This window comes from Cynocephalus volans, chromosome X (genome assembly GCF_027409185.1).
Source record: "Cynocephalus volans isolate mCynVol1 chromosome X, mCynVol1.pri, whole genome shotgun sequence".
Classification (NCBI taxonomy): domain Eukaryota; kingdom Metazoa; phylum Chordata; class Mammalia; order Dermoptera; family Cynocephalidae; genus Cynocephalus; species Cynocephalus volans.
Window position 1 is genome coordinate 20,087,440 of NC_084478.1, and position 21,475 is coordinate 20,108,914.

The 21,475-nt window shown below is 33.0% G+C and overlaps 1 long non-coding RNA gene across 2 annotated transcripts in view; it reads left to right on the forward strand.

Annotated features, from left to right (window-relative positions):
- Positions 1-21,475, forward strand: part of LOC134366629 (uncharacterized) — a 98,901-nt gene that overhangs the window by 31,530 nt on the left and 45,896 nt on the right. The window lies entirely within an intron of this gene.

The following is a 21,475-nucleotide window of genomic DNA, read 5'->3' on the forward strand; positions in this document are numbered from 1 at the left end:
TTTTCATGCCATTTCTTATGATATCTGTAAAATAGCGAGAATTGTTGTTCTCAGAAAAGTGTGCTTAGATTTAACTGTATGAAATCCAGTAATTTTGCTGGATGCAGTTATTAATTCTAATTTATTACTTGTAAATGGCTTTTAGATATGCTAGAAACATAAACATAAAATCTGTGAACAAAAGTGGGTTCATTTCTTCCATTCCAGTCATTACACATTTTTTTCCCTGCATTTTTGCCCTGGCTATGACCTCTGTAAAATGCTGAATAGATGGAAATAGTAGACACCCTTGTCTCAATCCTGATCTCAGGGTGAGCTTTTCAACATTGCATCACTAATTATGATATTTGCTGCAGTATGCTGAGTTTTTTCTTTTAACTATAACTAGACGGTAAATTTATGAAATGGTTTCTGTGTATTTGTTGTGATCATGACATGATTTTGTCCTTTGTTTTGTTAAAGAGATTCAGTGTGCTAAACCAATACCAGTCCCTCGGATTAAACCCAGTTCGTGCATGGGGTATTATAATTGAAAGTGTCTTTGGATTCCCTTTGTCGAACATATGATTTTTAAAAAAAATTTGTCATGATGCATATTAGCCGTTGATTTTCTTTTATACTAGTGTCCTTATTAGTTAAGTGTAAAGTTGATAATTATCTTACTAACATTCTGTGGAGTGTTTTTACTGTTTTTATTCTGCGGAGATTTTGTGCGTGTTTGGTATTCTTTCTTTCTTAACTGTATGGCACAGTTCACAAAATCAGGCATTAGGCTGTGGAAACTTTGTAGGAAGGATTTTCACTATGGGCTTCAATTAATACACATAAGTATCATTGAGATTTTCTGAATTTCGTGTTTTGTTAAGATGTATTTTTTTTTTTTTTTGGAATTTTGTCATTTCGTATAATTTCATTTATTATATAAGCATCACCAGCATCTTTAATGATGATCTACTCTACATTTCTGGAGTTGATAATGTATGTCTTCCTTTTTTTTTTTTTTTTTTCCCAATCAGTCTTGTCAGGATTTATAATTTTTGAACCTTTTCAAAAAGAAAGCAATTAAAAATAAACTGACTTTTGGATTTGTTGATTTTACCTTTTTCTTCTGAGTTTCATTAACTGATTCTAATTTTATTATTTTATTTCAATTATCTTTTGGTTTACATCGACTCTATTGTTCCCAAGTTTTGAGGTGGCTGTCAGACCTTAAATTTTCAGGATTTGGTCTATTGCTTTTAATGCTGAAATGTTTCTTTAGACTCATATTATGATGGGTTCTACACATTTTTAGCAACTTTATTTTGTTATAGTTGACATAAAATTAACTACAGAACTTTGTAATAATATAACGTTTTGAGATATGTACATATTTGTGAAACCATCATCACAATTAATAGAATGAACATATTCATTCTTCACCCAGGTTTCCAGGTGCACCTTTGGATTTACCCCTTCTGGTCCTGCCCGGGCCCTTCCCCATTTTTCATACTCTGAAAATTTTAATACAATCCTGATGTGCACAGACACTTTCATTTTTCATGGAAAGCATCAAGGAATAGAATGGCTGGATCCCATGATATTTGTATGTTTAAGATATTTTAGAAAATGTCAACCGTTTATAAACAGTAATTTTCCTTCTAGGGCTACAGTCAACAAAGCTACTCGTAAATGTTCATAAAAATTTGGTTAAAAAATGACAAGAGATCTATTTTTAAGTAAATTATATTTTATTCAAAGCATGAATATTATGGTTTATAGCATTTAAAGCTTTGCAACCAATCAGGTAGTTCTTATACATTAGCCGAAGATATGTCCAAGTTATATCACTAACGAAAAAAGAAAGTAAATTGTAGTTTGTTCCATACGTGTGTGCATTTGTATTACTATATCATATGTGCAAGTGAATGTGTATGTGTATATCTGTTCATATAAAACTTCACTGCTGATCATTATTACCTCCGTGAAGAGATATGATCTGCAATTTTGGAAATTTTACACCGAGCACCTGCTAAATTTTTAATTTGTAAAAGGAAATCAAAGAAATAGTCACATGAAGGGATATCACTAATGATGTAATTTTCTCCCTTTTAAAGTTGTACAGAATAGATGAGAAGTTATGCTTAAAGACAAACCTAAAAGTGAGACAGAGCAAATATTTAATTAGTAAATGAGATCAATAAACTGGAGGCCATAAGTAAACTTCTCAAAAAGAATGCTTTTTCATTTCCCTTGGATTAAACACCAAGTGTATTATCAAGTTCATTTTACATTCTGGGGCATCTATTCACAAGGATTCAGAAAATACGACAACAATAATCAGGGTTATAATGACTCTCAAATATTATCTAATAAGCATATTGAAAAAACATTTAAATATAACCTTTTTGTGTAGGTTTTTGTGCCATTTCTTAAAATGTGTATAAAAAAGAAAGAATTGCTATTCTCAGAAAAATGTGTTTATGCCTTTTCCCCCTCTTTGTGTTGCATTATTGCCCTGGCTATGACATCTAGAAAATGTTGAATAGATCTGGTGACAGTAGGCATTCTTCTGTCTTCTGATCTCAGGGGGAGGTTTTCCATATTTCTCCAATAGTTACAATATTTGCTGCAGCTTTCTAAGTTTTTAAAAATCATAAATTAGTAGTAAATTATGTCCAAAGGTTTTCTTTATCTTTAGTTGTGATAGTGATATGATTTTACTCCTTTGTTTGCCGATGTAGTTTGAGTTCAAAATGATAAGACAACAAAAATCTTCTCTTGGATGAAACACATTTTTTGAATAGGGTATTTTTCTTGATCTCTTTGTAAAACGAAAGCTTTACATTTTATTTATTTATTTTTGTTTGTTTTTTTGACATGAGGCATAAAAACCTTTGTAGATTCCCTATGTATAATGTCTTTATCAGCCTGGTCCAAAGTTAATAGGGGTCTCATAAAACATTTTGGGAGTGTTTTGACGTTATTTTTCTGTGGAAGAGGTTGTGCAAGATTGGTGGTTACATCTTTCTGAGTTACATGGAGAAGATAGGGATTCAGGCATCAGGACATGGAATTCATTTGTAAGAAGGTTCTCAGTACAGATGCATTTTATCTAATAAATACAGAATTACTGACATTTCCTAGTTTATCTGTTTTATGAGTGGTGTTTTTATTTTTATTGTTTTTTTAATATTACATGAAATTAAAATTTAGTGGTATAAACTTGATTGTAATATAATTATTGTGTCTCCAGAATCTATAGTGATGATCCCTTCTGTATGTCTGCTGGTGATGCTGGTGGTGCAGGTGGTGGTGTTCTTTTTTGATCAGTCTTGCCAGGGTTTATCTAACATATTTAACCTTAGGGAAAAATCCATTGAGTATTGTTGATTATTTAATATTTTTTAGTTTGATTAATTGATCATACTTTTAAGTTTTTATTTCAAGTTTTGGTTTATATTCCTCATTTATTTTCTAATTTTGTGTTTTATCAAGTCTTAAATTTTCAGTACATCCTCTTTTGCAATAATGGCATGAATTTTCCTTTATGCCCATGTGTTGATGCATCTACACAGTTTTTGATAACTTATTGAGCTATAATTGATTTAAAGTAAACTGTACAACTTTAAAAGAAACAGTACAAGTTCTAATATTTATATATTTATGAAATCCCTACCACAAGCAAAATAATGTAAATGTCCATCCGCCCTCATCAAGTTTCTTTTTCGGCCATTGTATTTCTCCTTCCTGTTTCTACTTAAGCCCTTTCACCATTCACATGCTATTAGAAGTCTTCTTGCACAGAACTTCGTATTAACATATGCTTTGGGTATTTCTGCTTGTTTGTTTGTTTCGTATTGTCTTGGAAAAACATGAAGGAAAGAAATGACTGGATTACATGAGAGTTGTATATTTAATTTTTTCTAGAACATGTCAAAGTGTCTTGGGTTGTGAGTGTACTATTTTCCATCCTACCAGCAGTAAGAGTTGCGGTTGCTCTACCTCCTTGCCAGCAGTTGTTATAGTTAGTTCTTTTGTATCTCACCGTGACTGTAAATTACCAGGTCGTATGTCTTTCTGTCTCAGGTACCCCCAGTAAATGAAGAAAATAGATTGTTGGCCTGAAACTAACCCTTTCCCATTACATTTTGCATGTATACTTATGTTTTATTGCATGCTGAATTTTCTGTATGAAATACTTTAAAGATAATTGTATGCTCTGGATCATTTTATTTTTATCCTGGTAATTGCCTTTTTACCACTGTGTCTGACAGACCTTGTTAAATGTGTGCATAAAAGTGTGGATACAAAAAGGCAAAACAAATATTTTTTAAATAACATATACTGTGTTAATACAATGAATACTATGTAACTTTTACAACCAGTTAGGTAGATCTAATATACTTGCAAAAGCAATCACAAGGAAATAAAAAGGGAAGCAAACTACTTTATTTCACTCATGTGCATGAGTGTATAAATGTATTACATATGTAAATATTTTTGTATGTATCTTGCTTAAAAATACACCCCACTGCTAATCATGGTTCCTTCTGTGAAGGAATATACAGTTACATTATTTTTTTAAAAATTTTACATTGAGTACATGACAGGTTGATAATTAGTAAGAGAAAAATCAAAGAAATATGATATAAAGGCACATCCCTAGTGATATTTTTGGAGGATCTACTGTTTTCTTTTTTTTCATTTTTTTTTTTCCTGGTAAGATAGTACAGAACAGGTAAGACACTAACATTTAAAGCCAGAAACAGTAAAGTGTTAAAAAAAAGAAATAAGAAAATACATAAAGAATTTATGTAGAAAAAGAATATAATTTAATAGTGAAACATTTAGAAGTAGCTGATCTCTAATTAGTCAGCAAGATCATTAACCTAGTGGCCACAACTAAAATTGTCACAATGAGTGCCCTTTTATTTGTTCCACTAGGATTAAATATTAAGTATGTTTTTGTGCAGTTTATCATACATTTAGAAGCATCTGTTCCCATGATAATAGAAAAAAATGGTAACAGGAATCTGGGTAGAATGACTTTTGAATTTTGGCTGATGAATACCTAGAAAAAAATGTTTAAATTAAGAACTTGTATGATTTTTGTGCCATTTCTTATGATGTGTGTTAAAAAATTTAAATAAGAATTGCTATTCCTAGAAAAAATATGTTAAGGTTTAACTCTGTGAATTTCAGCGTTTTTGCTAATTTCACTTCAAAATTCTACTGTATTACCTATAGATCGCTTTTTAATAGCCTGAAAACATAATCATTCAATCTGTGAGTAAAGGGGGTTTCATTTTGTTCTTTCCAATGTTTATGCATTTTGTTATTTTTCTTGCATTATTGTCCTGGCTATGTAACCTACCTAAAATTCTGTATGGAACTGGTTATAGTAGGCATTCTTATCTCTATAATCTCAGGGGGAAGGTTTTCAATATTTCACCACTAATTATGATATTTACTTAAGTTTGGTAATTTTTTTAAAAAATTATAACAGAATGGTAAATTTGTCATATGGTTTCCCTGTATCTATTATGATGGTGATATAACTCTCTCCTTTGCTTTATTAAAGTAGTTTCTTTCCAAAATGCTAATCCAGCAATAATTCGTGCTTGCATTCTACCCAGTTTATTCATGATCTTATATCACTGAAGCTTTTGTTTCTGTTTGTCAAACATAAGTCGTTTCTGGTTTATTTGGGGGGGGGGGGCGGGAGGAGATGGGGGGCGGGAGGAGATGTTGGTTGGGCAGTGTGCTTTCGTGAGGAATATAAATATTTGAATTTATTTTCTTATAATGTACTTGTCATTGTGACATAAAATTTATAAAGGTCACATGAAACATCTGGGCAGGGTTTCTACAGTTTTTATAATGTGGAAGAGTTTCTAAAAGATTGTTCTTATTTTATTGTCATCATATAGAAAATTTATGATTTCAGGCATAGAATTCATTTGTATTTCATTTGTAAAAGTATTTTTCAATATAGTGGCAATTTTTTTATGAGCTGCAGGGCAATTGAGATTTCCTAGTTTTGTGATTTGTCGAGCTCTGTTTTTCTTGGAACTTTCTCACTGTGTGTAATATCATATTTTTTAGTATAAATGTTCCTATATAATTATGTATATGCATCCAGGATGTTGTGTGAGGATTTCCTTTACATTGCTGATATAAATTATTCAGATTTTTTTCTTTGATCAGTCTTGCTAGGGACTTATCAATTTTTTTAATCCTTTATGAAAATAAAATTTTTTAGATGATTTGTTCTTTTTAATTTAAAATTAATATCTCTTTCTAATCTTATATTGTTCTACTTGCCTTTGCTTCTGTCTTAGGTTTCCCATCCGTCTGCTTACATTACCCATCTGCTCTTGCTTGTTGTCCACTTTTTCCATTGGAACCCTTAACGTATTAGTTATAGTTATTTAAAATTTCCAGTCTGAGCATTCCAAAATATCTGCCATATCTGGATTTATTTTGATGCTTTTGATGCTGACTCTTCAAACTGTTATTTTATTTTATTTCTGACCTTTTAGCGTGCCTTGTAATGTTTAGTTGAAAGCCCAACATAAGGTATTGGGTATAAGGAACTGAGGTAAATAAGTCTTTAGTGTAAGGTGTTATGTTTTTATCTGGCTGAGTGTTAGACTGCATCTACTGTTAGTTGTAGCTGTAGGTGTCATAGGTCAAAAATTTTTCCAGGGTCCTTGTTTGGACTCCCTGTTGTCTTTTAGTTTCCCTAGAGACTTAAATAAGGTTTGAGATGTGCAGTTCTTTGCATTGTAATACCCTTGGTACTAGCTGCAGCGGTGGCCTTCTGCTCCTGGGCTTTTGCTTCAGCAAGCTGTGACTCTTTATTTTCCTCTCTTCAGTACTTGGGGCAGCGTTTCACACTGTAACATCATCAGTTGTGAAATGGATTAAGAAGAGTTAATTTCCAGTTTGTTCAGCTCTTTTCTTGTTGTGAGGATGAGAGTGACACCTTCCAAGCACCTTACATGTCTCCTAGGAACTAGAGGTTTTGTCTCATTTCTGCCAATTTTTAATATTAAATTACTGCTTTTTGTTCAATACCTTGAGATATATTATCAGATTACAAATATCCAGGATTTCCATTTTGCATTTATTGCTATAGATGTCCCTTTAGGGCATATACTGGTTCATCTTACTCTTTATAACAGATTCATTGGAATATAATTGTATTTCAATAAAATTTTCAACTTCAAATAATACAAGCTTCATATGTGTGTATGCAAGCGTACTTCAAAAAGTTCAGGAAAACTACAATGAAGAGATTACAGGAATCTTTTCATGAACTTTTGGAAGTACTCTCTCATGTATAAATAAGTATATAGATATGTACACACATACATATGTACATTTATTTGTGAAACCATCAATAAAAGCCAGGCCATGTGTGTATTCATCCCTCTACTTCAGTTTCATTGTGCAATTTTATATTTCCTGCTCCTCCTCCTGCCATAACCCTGTCCTTCTCATATAAGGTGTACCCTGTCTACAAGTGTTTGTGTGATGGATGTTTTTATTTTATTGTATAAACATGAAGACATGGTGTGGCTATTTTAGAAAATTTTAATGTTTTTGCATATTTTTGTGTATTTTATACTCTACATAGATTACTAGCAGTGTATGAGATTTACATTTGTTCTCTATTCTTGTTACCACTTGTTATGGTCATTATTTTAAAATGCAGATAGGTGTTCAGTGCTATATAGTGCCACCCTACTTAGTATCTTGGGTCTTCAATATCCTCCTTTGAGTTAGGACACTATGGGGAGGGAGGGGTATTAAATTTGGAAAATGTCACTGGGACTTTTCATCTTGTGATAATCCTAGATTCACTTGCAAATGTAGAACTGATACAGAGACATCCCAAGAATCCTTTATCCACTTCCAGCCAGTTTTATCATCTTGCAGTGCCATAGTGCAATATTCCGCCCAGGGTATTAACACTGATCCAGCCAGGTTGAAGTATGTTTGAGTCGTCTGAAGCATCTTCGTGTTGCACTTTACAAATCCACCCACATCCCACCACTCCAGCCCCCACCTCCCTGCCATCCCTGATTTCCAGCAACCAATAATCTGTTCATCATATATGTATGTGTGTGTGCATGTGTATACATGAATGATTCATTTCAGGAATGCTGTATAATAGAATAATACTGTATGTCAGCTTGGTATTTCTTTTAGTTCACTGCGTAATTTGCTGGAGATTTATGCAGGTTTTTGCATGTATCAGTAGATTGTTCCTTCTTCTTGCTAAATAGTACTTCCTGATATGGCTGTACCACATTTAGTTTAACCATTTACACTTCTATGGACTTCAGGTTGTTTCAGGTTTAGGCAATACAGATAAATCTACTATGTAATTAAGAAAAATAAATAAGGAATAGAAGAAAAAAAGAGATAAATAGAGAATAGAATAGTGATTACCAAAGCCCGGGAAAGTGAGTGGATGGGGGGCCCGGGGAAAGGTTGGTAGGCCAGTAGAAAGTTAGAAAGTTACAGTTACATAGAAGAATAAGTTCTGGTGCTCTAGGGTGACAATAGCTAATAATATTGTATTGTATATCTCAAGATAGCCAGAAAAGAGGATCTTGAATGTTATATGTACAAAGAAATGATAACTGTTTAGATGATAGATATGCTAATTATTCTGATTAGACATTATAGAATATATGCATGTATTGAAACAAAAAAATGTACCCCATAAATATATACAATGAAAACAATAAACTTAAAAAAATTCAAAATTTAAAAAATTTGCAATGAACATGTATGTTTCCACGTGAACAAAAGTCTTCATTTCTCTTGGATAAATGCCCTAGACTGCAATTGCTGTATTGTATGATATTTGCAAGTTTAGTTTCTTTATTTTTAAAGAACCTAACTGTTTTCCATAATGAGACATTTTACATTCCCACAGCAATGTGTGAGTGATCTGGACTGCCTACAGCCTTCTCAGTCTTTGGTGAGGTCACTATTTGAAAAAAAAAATAGTAAATCTGATATACGTGTAATGATGGCTCACTGTGGTTTTCATTTGCATTTATCTGGTGGTTGTGATGTTGAGCATACTTTCATTTTCTATTTCTTTTTACATTTTTTTTCTTACCACGTTATTGTATTGGTTATGAGATACAGAGCTGATTGTCACCACTTGTGCCCAAGATGCGATGGCCAGTAGCATCCTTTCATTTTCATTTGCAATCTGTACAGCCTCTTTAGTGAAGTTTCTGTTTATGTCTTTTTCTCATTTTCAAATTGTTCCTTTTATACTGTCGAGCTTTGAGAGTTCTTTATATATTCTAGATAGAAGTCTGTTTTGGGCATATGGCATGAAAATATTTTCTTCCAGTCTGCAGTTTGTCTTTTCATGTTTTTAGCACAGGATAAAACTGTTTGAATAGCAAAAGTCTTCAGTTTTCTTGGAGCCTAATTTCTCAGTGTTTCCCTTATGGTTCATGCTTTTGGTATCAAGCCTAAGGATTCTTTCTTTTGCGTTATTCCAGAGATTTCCTTTTCTTATTTAATTACGTTTTACAGTTAAATCTATGATCCATTATGAGTGAATTTCTGTATGAGCTGTGAGGTTTAGATCAAGGTTCATGTATTTGCTTCTGGATATCTTATTGTTCCAGAACTATTTGTTGAAAGATTATGCTTTCCTCTGTTGATTTCCCATTCCAGCTTGATTGGAAATCAGCTGGCCTTGCTGTGGGGACATTTTGGGTTGTCCTTCCATTCTGTTGATCTATATGTTTATCCATTCACCAGTACCTCACTTTGTTGATTGCTGTAGCTATACAATACATTTTGAAATTGAGTGCTGTGATTCCTATAACTTTATTTTTAATTTGAAATTTATCTATTCTCATTTCTTTGCATTTGCATTTTTATTGGAACTATCCTATCTGCATGTAAAAAGAAAAATCTTGTTATGGTTTTGTTAGGAATTTACTAAACCAATATATCAATTTGAGGGAATTGTAATGTTACTGTGTTCAGTCTTCTCATCAACAAACATGGTACGTCTCTGCATTTGTTTAGATCTACTTTGATTATTTTTTATCAGCATCATGAAGTTTTCAGCATATAAGGCCTACTCATGATTCATCTGATTTATACAAAAGTGCTTTATTTTTTCAGCAATCATAAATTTTATTGTATTTTTAAAAGCAGTGTATATTCATTGCTAGTATACATAAATAGAGTTGATTATGTAAGCTTGTCTTGTCCTGCGCCCTTGATGAATTGAGTCATTACTTCTATGAGGTTATTTTTAGGTTCCTTATGATTTTCTATATAAACATCATGCCCTCTGCAAATAGAGCCAATTTTATGTATGCCTATTACACCTTTTTTGTTCCTTTACCACCCTAACTTACCTTCCATCACTGTGTTGCATAAGAGTGAAGAGAGTACACGTTCCCTCCCTGTTTCCTAAGGGGAAAGCATTCAGTTTTTCACAATTAAGCATAATGTTAGCTATGGGTTTTTCTAGATGCTCTTTATAAAGTCTCAAAAGTTTTTCTCTGCTCCTGTTTTCATGAGGGCATTTAAAAAATTATAAACAGGTTTTGATTTTTTGTTAATTGTTTTTCTTCATCCATTGATACAATCATATTCACTTGGTTAGAGGGTGATGTTATCACACCAAGGTTAAGGGTTTGAATCCCCATGCTGGCCAGGCACAGAAAAATAAATAAATAAATTGTTAATACAAAAATTCGGTAAACAAAGAAAGAATTGGGCACATATTATATTCTGCTTTTCCACAAATAAAATATTAGATTTAGATTCCCTAATGAAATAATACATTTCCTTTAAATGGCTTACTGGTTTGCTGTGTTGCTTAGAACATGACATTGTAACGCCAAGGTCAAGGCTTTGGATCCCTGTAACAGCCAGTTGCCAAAAAAAAAAAAATATATATATATATGTATATCATATATATATATATATATATATATATATTTATATATATATATATGATATACATGTGATTTTTATTTTTCTTTAGCCCGTTATTATGGTAGATTACATTCATTGGTTTTCAAATATGGACTCAACCTGGTGTCACTGGAATTAATGCTGCTTGGTCATAGTTTATAATATTTTTATATATGGCTGGATTCTTTTTGCTAATATTTCATTAAGGATTTTGTGTCTATATTCAAGGGATATTAGTCTGTATTTTTTATTTTTCTCTAATGTTTCTCTCTGCTTTTATCAAAGTAAAGGTGGTTTCATTAAATGAATTGAGAAGTGTTTCATTTTTTCTTTATTCATTTTCTATTTCTGTTTTCTGTTTTAAATTTTGAAATGTTGCGTTTGCATCTATTTGAGTGGATATTCTGATTTTCCTTGATAATTCCTCTTTGACTCATGGGTTACGTATAAAGTATATTGTTCACATTGCAAAGTTTTGGAGTTTTTCCTTTATGTTTCGGTGGGTTCAGCTTGCTTAGATTGTGATGGGAGAACAAACTCTGTATGATTTCTGTTCTTTTAAATTTGTTGAGATTTGTTTTCTGTCCCAGGATATGTTCCTTCTTGGTGTATGTTTTGTAGAGATTTGAAAAATACGGAATTTTGCTGCTGTTGAGAGAAGTGTTCAATTATTATCAATTAGAACCTGTTGGTTGACAGTGTTGTGGAGATATTCTGTATTATTGCTGAATCTGCCCAGTTGTTCTATGAATTATTGTGAAAGGGGAGCAGTAATCTCTAGATTCTTCTATTTCTCCCATTAGGTCTATCAGTTTAGTTCACATACTTTGCGGATAGGTTATTTAGGGTGTATGCACTTAGGATGGCTGTGTCTAATTACTGAATTAAACTTTCAATCCTTATATAATGCTCTTTGTTTCTGAGAATTTTCTTTGCTCTGAATTCTGTTATCTGACATTAAGATAGCTATTTTCTGCTGGCTTTTGTTTATCATTGGCATGATACATATTTTCTCATCTTTTACTTTCAGTCTGCCTCTATCATTGTATTTAAAGTGTTTTTTGTAGACATCCAATAGTGGAGGAATGTTGTTTTAATCTACTGTGCCAGTGTCTGTCTTGTAAATGTTATGTGTGCACCATTTACATTTATGTTATTATTAATGTGTTATTGCTCTAGTCTGCCATCTATTTATTTTTCTCTTCGTTGTCTCTTTTTTTTTTTTTTTCACTGTTTTCCGTTTTCTGCCTTCCTTTAAGCTGTTTTAAAAGTCATTCTTAGTCAGTTCGGGCAGCCATAACCAAATACCGTAGACTAGGTGCCTTACGCAACAGAACTTTACTTCTCAGAGTTCTGGAGGCTGGGAAGCCAAGATCTAAGAGCCACCATGGCTGGATTCTGGTGAGGGCTCTCTTCCTGGCTTGCAGAGAACTGCCTTCTCACTGTTTCAGAAAGAGAAGGAAAGAGAGAGAGAGTACACACTTTCTGGTGCCACTTTTTATAAGCACAAATAATCCCATCATGAGGACCCCACCCTCATGCCCTTATCTAAACTTATCTGCCTGAGGCCCCATCTCCAAATACCATCACATTGGGGGTTAGGACTTCAGCATATTAATTTGGGGGACACACAAACATTCAATCCATAGTACTTATTAATCTCCATCAGGCCGCTTCTGACACCACTCCAGCAAGGAGAGAAGAGGAACTTTATGATTTCCCAGGGAGAATGGTAATCAAGGCTCCCCTTATCCTATCCAGGTACAGATGCATTAACTGAATGTTGTGTGGCATGCTCTTTATTTTTATCCTTCCAGGGTGAATGTCCCAGCTCTCTATTGAGACATCCATGACAACATTGGGGGCAGTTTGAGGTGACTGCTTACAGCCCAGAAAGTGTGAATTCTAGATTCTCAATTGGCCTTTGCTGGCATGCGTGAGGATAGTGTTTGGCTGTCATTATGTGTCTGTTGTCTAAAAGTTTTCAGGCATGGGTGAGGATAGAGTTTGGCTGTAGTCATGTGGCTACTGTCTAAAAGTGTTCCGTAATGTCAGACTGTCCTTTTTCTTGCACTTTGTTTCAGAAAGCAAGCCTTGTTGTTTTTTTGTTTATTTTTTTTGTCACACACTCTGGCATTTCTGGGTTGCCGGAATCTTCAGCTACAGATCTGCGATGTATAAGGCAAAATTAAACCAAACCAAAACAAAATGAAGAAATAGAAACAAACAAACAGCAATAGGGAAAATACGGAAAAATATCGAAAAATACGGAAAATATCATCATGATGTTTAATGGGGTCATAAGCTCCCTAACAAATCTCACATCGTATCTCCACCTGTCCAAGCCTTCTCATGTTTGTTTTATATATAACATCAACATTTTTAGTGTTACCTAGAGCGAAAAATAGGAAAGGTGTGTCTACTCCATTTTCTCACACACAGACATTCAAGAATATTCTTAGACAATGATCTTAATAAACAGTGGATTTCTTTCTGCCCGTCATTTCTTTAATTTCTTTCAAACTAATTATTTCGTTCATCCCATAAATATTCATTCAGTTCCCATAGTGTCTCTGGTGTGGATTATGTGCTGCATTTTTATTATTGAGAGAGCCCTGTGGGAAAGCAAACAATTAAATGTGGAATATATAATAGCAGATAAATTTTGTGGTAATTTTTTATGTAGTAATAGTAACTAGTATATTAATGTATATTTTTGTGTTACTTTTAGTGGTTTCTCAAGGGATTGATGTTTGAATTCTTTACCTTTTATTTTCTACCTAGAGTTACATAGTATTGCTTCTTGTAGTATACAGTACTGTTGTGCTTTGGCAAAATTTGTTTTAAGTGTAAAATTATTTACATAAATATAATACACAAGTATTAGGTACAATGCAATATATAAAACGTAAGTAAAAGCAATGATGGTTTATGAATGTATGTAATACTATCTATATATGATTCATATGTGTGTATATATATAAATGTATATAGACTTCATATATAATAATTTCAGTAATCAAATAATTATGAACTGATAGAGTTCTTAAAAGTGGGATTAGTATTACCCTTCAAAGGATATACAAAAATAAATTTAAATGGGCAACTGCCTATTAGTTAGGCTCTATACTTAGTATAAATTACCTTAGTATAAATTAACCTTCAGTAATACATAATAATTCACCTTCCAGAACTATACGTGACACAGCAATAAAGTATGGGCCCCAAAATTCAAAACTATTTTTTGATACATTGTGCCGTGTCTATACTATGAGTACTATGAAGCTTTTAAAACCAAATAGGTGTATGTTAAGTACTTTCAAAAATACATTCTCAAGGTATGTTGCTAATATGGGAAGCAAATTGTAATTTACATAGAGATATGTGTACAATTAGTAAATATATTACTCATGTAAATATATGTATATGTTTACACCAGTTTAATATGCATACTTTATAGCTAATCATAATTACTTCCTAAAACAGTTATGTATCACAGGTTTTGAAACTTTTACACTGAACAGATGTCATACTTATATACATAATAAACTATATATATAATAACATATATAAAAGCACCATGGTGATGACATTTCCTAATTTTTTAAAAACCTGAACTTTGCTTTGTTATGTTAATGTAGTACAGAATGAGATAGGAAGTTAGGCAAAAGTTAGAGGATTCAGAAAAGGAAAAAAAGGAGTTAGAAGGGAAAAATAATAAAAATAAGAACAAATTTAATTGAATTGTAAAGTTGAACTTCCAGTCAGTAAGATCATGAGACGAGGGGCCATTTGTGAAATGGTCACAAAGAATCATCTTTTTATTGTTCCACTAGAATTATACACTGTCAAATGTATAGTAAACTTTCTCATATTTCAGGGTCTCAGTTACCACGATAGCAGAAAAAATGACAACAATAATAAGGGTTAAAACCCTGTCAAGTTTTGTTCGGAAAAAGCAATAAAAATGTGACCTTGTAGTGTAGGGTTTTCTACCATTTCCTATGATGTGTAAAAACAGGTTAGTAACAATTGCTGCTCTTGGAAATATGAGCTAATATTTAACTTTATTTAATCAGACAGTCTTGCTAAATTTACCGATTGATTCCACTGTGTGACCTCAGGGAGAAGTTTCAATATTTCACGACTAAGTTTATTTGCTGCAGTTTTTGTGTTGTGTGTTTTCTGTGATTGGATGCTAAATTTGGCCATATTGTTTCTCTACTGTGATAGTGACAGTGACATAATGTTGCCCTTTGTGTGTTATAGTTGTCTGATACCAAAATTTTTATCTGATTTGAATGTATTCTTGGATATACCCATAATGATTATGGTACATGAATAGTGGAAGTACCCTTGGGTACTGTTTGTCAAACATAAGTTGTGTTTTGGGAGAGGAGTGATTGGGTGTTGGGAAGTGCTAGGGATTTGATGGATGCACACCATTGAATTTCATTTTTCTTATCATTTTGACGTAAAGTTGATATGGTTCTCACAATGCATTTGTGGGTAGCACTTTTACAGTTTCTTTTACGTGGAAAGCCTTGTGCAAATATGATGTTATTTCTTTTACTGTTATATGGATAAGATCATGACTTCAGACACCATGCTGTATGCATTACTGTTCAAGGTTTTGTATAGGCAGGTTTGTGTGTGTGTTTGTGTATGTATATGTATATGTATTTATATATATTTATTTATTTGGATGGGGATGAAGGAAAAGGATGGCTGGATCACATGGTGGGTGAACCTTTATGTTATATCAGAATATGTCAAAGACTTTTGCAAAGTGGTTGTACCATTTTATATCCTACCAACAGTCTCAATTTCTCTGTACTCTTATCAGCACTTGTAATGGCCATTGTTTTTTACTGTGTCTCATCTAATAAGTGTGTGGTGGTATCTCACCATTTATCTAAATTGCATAGGTGTAATCAAGTCATAGTTCTTTCTTTCCCATGCGTGTCCAGTAAATGGAAAAATTAATTAGCATGGGGAGAGACATTTAAGGGTGACTCTTTGGAGCCTGGTCCTCACCGGGTCTAGGTTCACTACAGAGTCTCTGCTGGTGTGGATGACGATGGTGTTTGTCTGGCATAGAGCACTTACTGTCTACAAGCTTTCTGTCTCTTTTATCTGTGACTTTCCTAGTCCTTGGTTTAGAGAGAACAGGCTTTAAAGGCTTTTATTAGCACGTTTCGGTGTTTTCGAGTTGTTGGATTTTTATGCTCCAGGTCTTGGATTTATGAGGCAAAAACAAGACAAAACAAAAGACTGTGGAAACACCACGTTGTTTCCTGAGTTTTGAGGATCCTAGTCAGTCTTCCCTATTTTTTCCACCTTTTTATGTTCACTGTATATAATATCCAGGGATTTAAGTTGGACTTAGGGGAAGAAATAGGGAAAATATTCCATCTTTCTGAAAGCAGACATCAACATCTTTTTTTCTTTTTACCAAATGATCTTTATGAAGAAGCAGTGGATCTTTTTAATTTTTCATTTTTTTTGGCAGTGATTTGCTTAATTTCTTTCATTGTAGTTAATTTATTCCTCCCATAAGTATTTCTTCAATTTCAAATGTGAGCCAAGTACAGATGATATGGTATAGTTACACTGTTGAGCTAGAAAGCCTAATGAAAAAACAGACAACTGTATATAGATTATATTATAGAAAATAAATTTTGTGATAATTTGTTATCCTGTGATAGTAACTAGAATATTATGTATACATTTTTGTGGTGTGTTTAGTGATTCCTCAGGGACTGAATGATATTAAATTCTTTACTTTCCTCATCGTCATAGAATTAGGTGGTGTCACGTCCTGAGTATGTACCCTTACTACACTACAATTCTATTTATTTCCTCTTTCCTTTGAGTTCTTGCTTTATAGTTTAGATCAGTAGCAACGTTTATCATTTTTGTTTTAAAGAGGCAAATATCTCTTAAATAAATTTTAAAAAGATGTCTTTTATATTTATCCACTTATTTTCCCCATCCAGTGTTCTTCTCGCCTTCTTGTAGTCCTGTAGTTTTTGGTTTCCATCAGGTGTCATTTCCTTTCAGCCTGAAGAACTTTCTTGCTACTTGTTGAATTCTGTCACCCAAAAGTGTCCTACACCTCCCATTACCTCAGAATGTGACCTTATTTGGAAATAGGGTCTTTGCAAGATGTGGTTAAGATAAGGTTGTTAGGATGAGCCCTAATCCAATTTGAATGGTGTCTTTGCAAAAAGGGAAAATTTGGACACAGATGCAGATATGCAGAGAGGAAAGTCTATGTGAAGATACATGCAGGGGGATAACATGTGAAGATGGAGGATTGGGGTGATTCAGCTGCAAGCCAAAGAATGTCAAAGATCGCTGGCAAACACCATGAAACTCAAAAGAAGCAAGGAAGGAGTCTGCTGCAGGTTTCAAACAGAGCGTGGCCTTGCAGACACCATGATTTCACACTTCCAGCCACCAGAAGTATGAGACAAAAAATTCCTGTTTTTTTTTTTTTTTAAATGCCATCTAATTGTAAGCCTCCTAGTTAGTGGGACTTTATCATGGCAGCCCTAAGAAACTAATACATTCCTGTAGCATTGCTTAAGGTTTGACTAGCAACAAATTTTCTCAGTTTTGCTTATCTGCATGTGACTTACTTCACTTGTAGTTCGGAAGGACAATTTTGTTGGATATAGAATTCTGGTTTTAAAATTCTGTGTCATCTTTCAGCATATGAAAAATAGTGTTTTATTTTCCAAATCTCCGTGGATTGTGTGGACAACGCAGGCAACGTTTAAGTCATCATTTTCAGGTAGGTAGTGTATCTATTAAAGGTTTTGGTGATATACGTTTGTTCAATTTATTAAAATACTTTATTTTTTATAGGGGTGCCAAGTATATAGTTTGCTAATGAACTATTTCAAATCTTCGCTAGCTATGTTGTAAACAAATATGATTCCATTTGTGTAAAAAAGGTTAATTTTTGATCAACAATAGAAAAAGAAAGAAAAACAGAGATAAGCTGCATGAAAACTACCATAACCAAAAGAGGACCAATAGTTTTCTTATTAAAATACATACATGTATCTGTACTGTTCATATACAAATTAAAATATTTTCATCACAAATATAAAATAGCCGAACTTTTTTATTATTATTTCCCATCCTGTGGTAATGTTGATATGAATGTAATAATGTATAACAGCCAATATCTTCTGATAAAGAATAATGAAAAGACACTGTATTAACTATATCAAAACATTTATACCTATCATAATTTTAATAAATACAATGTATTGTAAAAGCAAAGTAATTTATATAAAACAGCATATAGTATGTATGAAAATCTGTTTGGTACAAGGAAGTATATAAAACAAAAAAAAAGTCAGGTGTAGATATTTGTAAATATGTATGTTTTTACCTGTAATGTATAATAATATTGTTTCATAACTTAAATTATGAAACAATAGAAAATGGGATCAATAGTGTGTATCCAATAGTAGATGAATAATAAATATATATGGACAATTTCTACCTTAAGTATGCTTAATACCTTGTGTAAGTTATTTAAGTAACAATATATTCTTTTAAAATCTTGATACCAGCTGATCAAAAGAGGATATAATGGTAATGGGCTTTTGGAGTGTAATTTGTCATGTTCTTTAAAAGTTTATGAATTTACATGCCGTTTGACACAGTAATTCACCTTCTAGGACTGTATCTGACAAAGCTACTCACTCATGTGCATTAGAATATGGGCACAAAAAAGTCAAAACAGGTATTTTTCGATAAATTATGCTGTGTCCATACCAAGAATACTATGAAGCTTCTACAACAAATCAAGTAGATATAAAATACTTAATAGAGGACATCAAAATTCCAATGACATTTTACTCTGAAATGGAAAAAAAAAAAAAAAAACTATCCTTACATTTATATGGAATAACAAGGGACCATGCATAGCCAAAGCCATTCTGAGCAAAAAAACTAAAGCTGGAGGCATAACACTACCTGGCTTTAAACTATACTACAAAGCTATAATAACCCAAACAGCATGGTACTGGCATGAAAACAGACACACGGATCAATGGAATAGAATAGAGAATCCAGAAATCAACCCATACACCTACAGCCATCTGATCTTTGACAAAGGCACCAAGTCTATACACTGGCGAAGAGACTGCCTCTTCAGCAAATGGTGCTTGGGTAACTGGATATCCATATGCAGGAGAATGAAACTAGACCCATACATCATACCATATAGAAAAATCAACTCAAAATGGATTAAAGAATTAAATATACACCCTGAAACAATAAAACTTCTTAAAGAAAACAGAGGGGAAACACTCCAGGAAGCAGGACAAGGTACAGACTTCATGAATATAACCCCAAAAGGATGGGTGACCAAAGGAAAAATAAACAAATGAGATTATATCAAACTAAAAAGCTTCTGCTCTGTAAAATAAACAATTAACAGTGCGAAAAGCCAAACAACAGAGTGGGAGAAAATATTTGCAAAATATACATCTGACAGAGGATTAATATTCAGAATATACAAGGACCTCAAACAACGTTACAGCAAAAAAACAAGTAACTCAATTAAAAAATGGGCAAAGGAGCTAAATAGGCCTTTCTCATAGGAAGATATATGAGTGGCCAATAGACACATGAAAAGATGCTCAACATCACGCAGCATTTGGGAAATGCAAATCAAAACCTCACTGAGATACCATCTCACCCCATTAGGATGGCTAATATCCAAAAGACTGTGAATGATAAATGCTGGCAAGGTGACGGAGAAAAAGGGACTCTCATACATTCTTGTTGGGAATGCAAAATGGTGCAGCCTCTACAGAAAATGGTATGGAGGTTCCTCAATCAATTGCAGATAGATCTACCATATGACCCAGCTGTCCCACTGCTGAGAATATTCCCAGAGGAATGGAAATCATCATGTCGAAGGCATCCCTGTACTCCAGTGTTCATTGTAGCACTATTTACAATAGCCAAGAGTTGGAACCAGCTCAAATGTCCATCATCAGATGATGGATATGGAAAAAGTGGTATATCTACACAATGGAATGCTACTCTGCTGTAAAAATAGAGTGAAAGACTGCCATTCTCAACAGCATGGATGGAATTAGAGAAAATTATATAAAGAGAAACAAGTCAGGCACAGAAAAAGAAATACCACATGTTCTCACTTATTTGTGGAAGCGAAAAATATATAAATAAATACACAATCTAATGGGGGTGTAGGGAAGAAGACACAAAAATCCCAATTCCTTGAAATTGTTAAGATAAGAGATTAGATATGAGGTTGATGGGAGGGAGCAGAAGTGGGAAGATGAAGGGAGGATTCGGAAAAGGGACACAAAAAACAATCACATTGTGTATTGATAAAATAAAATGAAATTTTAAAAAATAAAGAAATAAAAATAAAAAATGAACAAAAAAAATGTGGGAAGAATTGATTGCCCTGAAAAACCCAAATCTTCCATTAGTAAATATTGCTCACCATTCCAGTTATTCATATCTCCATGAATTCCTCTCAATAATTTCCTGTGGTTTGCTATGTGATGATCTTGCCCAGCTTTCATTAAAATTTTACTGAGGAGTTTGACAAACTTTAATGCAGTTGTAAATGGTATTTTTAAGAAAATTAATTTAATTTTTTGTTGCTGGTATTAGGAATTGCAGTTAAAATCTGTTTTTAACCAGGTAACCAGTAATGTTGCTATATATTCACTCATTAATTCTAATATGTAACATATAGATTGACGTTACTCTAGAAATATACACATTCAATATGTGAATAAGGGCAGTTTCATTTCTTCCTTTCCAATCCTTATGTATTTCTTTTTCTTTTTCTTGTATTATTGCCCTAAATAAATATTGAGTAGAACTGATGATAGTAGGAATCCTTTTCTCATTCCTGATCACAGAGAAGATGTGCCTATTTCATCACTGATTATGATACTTGCTGCAGCTTTATGGTTTTTTCCTCATCCTAAGTGGGAGATAAGTTGTGTCAATGTTTTGCATCTATTGTAATAATCATAGCATTATTATATATCTCTTTGTTTTATGGAAGTCATTTGATTTCAAAGTGTTAATCCAACAAGAATCAATTCTGGGATAAAATCTAAGGTTTTCATGGTGTATCAGACTTGATATAACTTTGGATTCAGTTTGTTAAACTAACTTTTTTGTTTCATTTGGTCATGAAAGATATAACCCTATCATTTTCATTTTATGTAGTCAGTTCAGTGTAAAGATAAAAGATTTGGAGGCGATGCCTGCTGTTTCTATTCTCTGCAGTGTCTTGTGTAAGATGAGTGTCATGTATTTCTCAACTGCAGGGGAAAATTCACCAATTCCATGACCAGAGCTCGGGACTCACTTGAGGAAGGTTTTCCATCATAAGTGTAATTTATTTAACAAACTTAAGACTATGCAGACCTTCTCAGTTTTGTTTTTCATTAAGGTGGGTTTACTTGGAGTTCTACATTTCATAGAATTTCAA